This window comes from Neopelma chrysocephalum, unplaced genomic scaffold (assembly GCF_003984885.1).
Source record: "Neopelma chrysocephalum unplaced genomic scaffold, ASM398488v2 Primary Assembly neopelma1_95b, whole genome shotgun sequence".
NCBI lineage: Eukaryota > Metazoa > Chordata > Aves > Passeriformes > Pipridae > Neopelma > Neopelma chrysocephalum.
In genome coordinates, this window is record NW_020897758.1 from 804,204 (window position 1) to 809,961 (window position 5,758).

The following is a 5,758-nucleotide window of genomic DNA, read 5'->3' on the forward strand; positions in this document are numbered from 1 at the left end:
CACACACTGACATGCTGTCACGTTGGAGTTGCAGCCTTGCTGAGCCCTGGTTCTTATTTAGCTGAAGCCACAATTCCCTGCTGATCCCGGGAGCTCAGGCACGTGCGCTCTGCAGAAAGGGAAAGGAGCCCCAAGGGCTTGGCACCCACACTCTCAGTTTGGATCAGGGAGATCCTCCAGGAGATGTGATGGCAGGCCAAGCTCTGTGGCAGAGGAAGGACCTGAAGTGATGCCAACATTGAGCCCAGCATTGAACGGGGTGAGGGAGGGGATCGTCCCGCTCTGCTCTGCCCTGGGGCGGCCTCACCTCGAGTCCTGGGGGCAGTTTTGGGTGCCACAACAAAAGAAGGATCTAAAGCTATTAGAGAACGTCCAAAGGAGAGACACGAGGATGGTGAAGGGTCTGGAGGGGCCATGAGGAGCAGCTGAGGGCACTTGGTGTGTGCAGCTGGAGCAGAGCAGGCTGAGGGCAGAGCTCAGTGGGGGCTGCAGCTCCTCCCCAGGGGCAGCTCCGATCTCTGCTCTGGGGGAGCAGGGACAGCACCCAGGGAACGGCTGGAGCTGTGTCAGGGCAGGCTCAGGTTGGATCTCAGGCAAAGGTTCTTCCCCCAGAGGCTGGTTGGGCACTGCCCAGGCTCCCCAGGGCAGTGGGCACAGCCCCAAGGCTGCCAGAGCTCCAGGAGGGTTTGGACAATGCTCTGAGGGCCAGGGTGGGATTGTTGGGGTGTCTGTGCAGGGCCACAAGAGTTAGACTCAATGATCCTCGTGGAATCCCTTCCAGCTCAGGATGTTCTAGGTTTCTCTGATGTGGAATGAAGCTGCAAAACATCTGGGAGCTGTGCCCACTGTGGCCTCCAAGTAAAACTGCATCCACCCCTGCAAGGCTCCAGGCAGAAGCCAATGCTGAATGGGAGCACCCTGTGGGAAACAAAGGCTGAAGCTGCCTCAGGGGACCAAAACATCCCTCACTGGCACAGGGTGGTGTTGGGGCTCCATCACTCTGTGTCTCCATGGGGCACTCCTGGTGAGCCCCATTTGGCCGTACCCCCAAAAGCAATTTTGACCCTGAGCAAGCACTGCAGCCCTCACAGCTCTGCAGGAATGGCTGACACCACCAAACCAGACCAAAGAGGGGCTCTGCCCCTCTGCCCTCCCTGGTGTGGGGAGCTGTGAGCTCCCCACATGTGGCCATCAGCCTGGGCTGGAAGCACATCCTCCCACTCCCTGTGCAGGAACACCTTCCCCAGGACTCAGGTGTTTGGTGGGAGCATCGCGCTGTGTGTGTGCATGTGCCACGACTGCTTTAAATGCCTGCTCCACACAGTCATTAGATGATATTTATGGTCCTTATTGAACAGCAAGGGGATAAAAAAAAGCCCTGATCCGTGCAGGGAGAAGCTGAACTGGGCTGTGCAGACAGCAGGCGCCATCCCAACACGGACCCTCGAGGCCGGCGCAGCCCTGCGAGGAGGGACGAGCGCTGTGCCTTTCCCAGGAGCAGGCTGGGAATGTTCCTGGCAGGGCTGCCCAGCCCAGCAGTGCAGGGATAAAGCACAGGCTTGTTCAGCTGACGGGGAAAATGCCTCTTTCTGTGCTTATTTACCGCGTCCGGTGTCAGGGTCCGCGGCAGGGGGGAGCACGTGTTCCCCTCTCCAAGGGCCCTCCTGGCTCGGTGCCACACAGCCCCCGAGCCGCTGTGCCAGCCCTGCGTGCAACACGCCCCGTGTCCGGGCACTGCCCCCTCCAGCCCGGCCGGGAGCCAGGACACCGAGTCCCAAAGGTGCTGTGGCTCCCCAAGGTCATGGGGAGGGCTGGGGAAGAGCCAGGAGCGCCGCTCAATCCCACGGCTCCCAGAAGAACTCCTGTGCTGTGTGTCTGTGCAGCCGCACGCGATGCAGCGCACGCTCTGCCGTGCCTCGGCTGCTGGCAGCCGTGCGAGCACCGAGGTGGCACCATCCACAGCCCCCCGGGGCCCTGGCAGCGGAAGACGGGCACAGCGTCCCCCCAGGTGTTGGCACTGGCTGCAGCCCCCCCAGCTCCGGGTCCTGCTCCCTCGGGTCACGGTGGCCATGGGAGTGGCGGTGCCAGAGACCTCCCTGCGCGGCTGCGACTTTGGAGCGGTGGATTTGTAGCCTGGGCTGCTTCCTAGCTCAGCATGGAAGACACTCCACAATTTTTAATTTGCCAAAAAAGCCCTCTTTCTAGTTTACAGGGACAGAAGGGGGACTTTTATGTGCAATCTGTACAGCTCTCCAGAAAGCACTTACATTTATGATGTTCATGAAATTTATAGCCAGTTGGCAGTTGCTGCTCTCTCCTCTCCTCTCCACCAGCCACCCTGGCAGGATGGCAGACTATAATAAGCAAGCCACACATTCAAGTGGCATAAAAGGCATTTCTACAAGTTAGCCTCCTGCCCAGCCTTATAAACTCTAACAAGTCTCTAACAAGTAGGCAGGATCTCTTTATACCCAGAGAGAAAAACCCCTTTCAGAAATGGCCTTTTCACAAAGCCCACACCTTTCTTCTAATTAAGGTTAAATAGCTCCGTGTTTTCTGGCCAATTTCATTCTTTCCCCTTATTCCCCTCTTAACAAGGCAGCCTTTAAAAAGACATCACTAATTGGTGTCTGCTTCTCACATACCATGCGTGCTTTGATAGTCAGTTAGAAAGCCTTCCCCATCGATCAAACTTCCACTGAAAGGCTGCTAATGTGCTCCATGTGTCTGCCACCAGACAAAGCCAAGTGGCGGGTCCCCAGCTCCCTTCTCCTCCTGTTCCCATACTCCCTCCCGGGACCGGGGGTCCGCAGCCAGGTCTGCCCCCGGCCCCGGCCTCCCTGGGAATAGCCCGGCCCCGGCATTGAGGGCAGCGCAGGGGAGAAATGACTCCGCGATGTGTGTGGCAATTTGGAAATTAATGGGGAGTGGTTAAATGTTAAGGGTAGGATCTGAAACAGAGCAGGCGAGAGAGCAATTGTCATGCTGATGAGACTGGAGGAAGGCCAGCGAGCTTCCCTATGAATTCCAGTCTCCCCAGTGCTTCAAATATTCCCGGGGAGAGGGCTGGGGAGGGGGATGCTGCCATGGCAAGGGGCAGTGATTCCTTTCGGCCCCCCGGCTCTGCCGAGGACGGCGGTGGGAAGGAGGGAGAGGGCTCCTGGGTGTGGGAAGGAGGGAGCAGGGCCCCTGGGTGCGCTGTTCCCCTTCCCTGCGCCCTGGCCATTGCCGGGCACGGGCTGCCCCATCCGCAGCCCATCAGCCCTTCTCCAGCCGGCAGGTCCCGACCGCCGCGGGGCCCTTGGGGAGAAGCCACAGGAGATGGTTCGGTCAGGAGAGCGCTGCGAGCCAGACCCCCCCCCCCGACCCTGCTCCCCCCCAGCCTGGACTCAGAGAGCCACAGAGTAATTGGGGTCGAAAGGGACCTTTCAAGGTCAATAGTGCAACCCCCCTGCCCTGCTCTGGCAGCCCCCTCCCCACCTCCCGCCATCCCCGGGACATCCTCGGGATGTCCCTGCTCTGCAGGGGCTCTCCCCACGCCGCACTCCCAGCACAGAGCAGAGCAGAGCTCCCATTCCTGGCTGCTCTGTGGGGTCTCAAAGCACCAACAACTTAACCAGGAATGGCTGCAGGAGGTGTCACCCAGCTTGGAGACACAGCAGTGGGCTCGGGGCTGGAGTGAAAGAGAGCCAGAGTGTTTTCGGAGGGAATGGCAGCACCGTGCCCTTGTCACTGAGCCAGGCACCTCTCCCCAGCCAGGGGACCAAAACAACCAGCTGTGAGAGAAGGGGGCAGGAGCAGAGCTGCCTGGAGGAGGCTGGGCATGCAGGATCACACCAGGGTCTGCTGTGACATCTCTATCTCTGCCATCCACTAAATACCTTTTCTTTCTTTTTAAAGAACAGTTACCTTTCCCCCTGTAACTGCTGGCTGCCACACCTTCCCCCGGGGTGGACTCATCACCTTGCATGTTTAGAGGCCTCCAGCGGGGCTGGTGAGCCTGCAAGTGTTGTCTTCCAGTCTGGTCACAGAGGCTTTTTTCCTGGGGTAAGAGCCAAGGATTCCCAGAGGAGGCTGATGAGGGGAGCAGCCAAAACCAGGCAGCTCTTTGGGACCACTGTGGGACAGGCACATGCTTGGCACAAGTTGCTCCACAGAGCATAACCTTTGTCCGTGCCACAGTGACAGAGGGATGGGGTGTCCCCAGGGGACACAGACACACACACCAACTATTTTTTAGTGGTGATTTGCAGCCCTTTGTGCTGCTGGAGCCAAGGAGGGGAGAGATGGTCGGCAGCCAGACACTGGCTCCCTCCCAACCCTCAGTGGGGCTTGTCAACACCACAGGTTGTGCAGAGGGAGACCTGCCAGGAAACGGTGTCCCCAAAGCTCCCAGCAGGCTGGCAGGTGCCTCCCCAGCTCTGCAGCCAGGGACGTAGCTGAGACATCTTGGAAAGCCTCCTGCACGCCCTGACCCTGCCACTCCTCACCAGCCCCTGGTGAGCTGGGCAAATTGAGGGATTACCTGGGCTTTTACAGCTTCATCACAGGTTTTTGCTGCCAGACAGCACAGGAGCAGGATCTCCTCTCTCCATCAAGCTTGCCTTTGAGTTTGCTCCTCTGGCAGGGAGGGGTTCCCAGCACCTCCTGCTCCTGGGCACGGCTGCCCTTCCCCAGGCTGATATGCCAGGGCTGGGGGCATCTCCCTCCACAGCCAGCTGAGACTTGACACAGCCCTTCCATGGGAATCCTGCCAGGGCAGAGGTGCCGGGCGTGTGCTTTGGTGCCTCCAGACAATGGGTAAATGCCACACCTGCCTGTGCAAAGCTCATTCAAAGAGCACTCCTGGTGCTGCCACAGCCTCTCACAGCACTCACAGGTGTGAGTCAGTGGCCACGAGCCCACATTTTCCACTGCACAGCCCTTTGTGCAGCTCCTGCTGCTTCCCTGGCCCCGCTCTGGCTCTAAGCACAGAAATCCTCCCACGGAAGAGAAAGGTAAAGTCTTTCCAGCACAGAGTCAGAACAGCCCCGTGGCTCACATGAGCCCTTCTGTGTCAGCTGAGATCTCCAGTGGCACAAAGTGAAGTGAATCAGAGAATCACAGAATAGCCTGAGTTGGAAGGGGACCCACAGGGATCATCCAGTCCCACTCCTGGCCCTACCCAGGACACCCCAACAATCCCACCCTGTCTCTCAGAGCATTGTCCAAACTCCTTGAGCTCTGGCAGCCTTGGGGCCGTGCCCACTGCCCTGGGGCATGGGACTGGTGTGTTGTTCTGTCCCCTAAAGTTAACAGAGCCCTAAAGCAGAGTCAGCAGCACCCATGGCCTCTGCCTTTACCTCCCCACACTGCTCCAGCACCAGAAAAGACAGGAGCAGCCGTGTCCCATGGATGCTCCATCTCTGGAAGTGTTCAAGGGCAGATTGGACAGGACTTGGGGCAGCCTGGTCTAGTGGAAGGCATCCCTGCCCATGGAATGGGGTTGGAACGAGACGTCCCTTCCAACCCAAACCATTCCATATCTCTGTGATGCCTCTGTGATGACCTTCACCCCACCAACCCCATTTCACAGCAGTGCCTGACCCACAGGGACCCTGTGGGGCTCAGTCCCCCGAGTAACAGGCAGGGGACAGGGCTACCTGAGCACTGAATCACCTCATCACACAACTGAACTGATCCCTGTGTATCAGATGTTCTGCCTGAACGTCTGTGCCTTGAGGGGAAGTGGCCTCACGTGCAGTACCTCAGCACCAGC

At 58.8% G+C, this 5,758-nt stretch overlaps 1 long non-coding RNA gene across 1 annotated transcript; it reads right to left on the bottom strand.

The window, feature by feature from the left end:
* Nucleotides 1-3,918: 3,918 nt before the first annotated feature.
* Nucleotides 3,919-5,479, bottom strand: LOC113972694. Its single transcript, XR_003535970.1, has 3 exons — nt 5,343-5,479; nt 4,526-4,750; nt 3,919-4,117 (listed from the first exon to the last, which is right to left on the bottom strand). It is a non-coding gene; the product is annotated as an uncharacterized LOC113972694 (long non-coding RNA).
* Nucleotides 5,480-5,758: the final 279 nt, after the last annotated feature.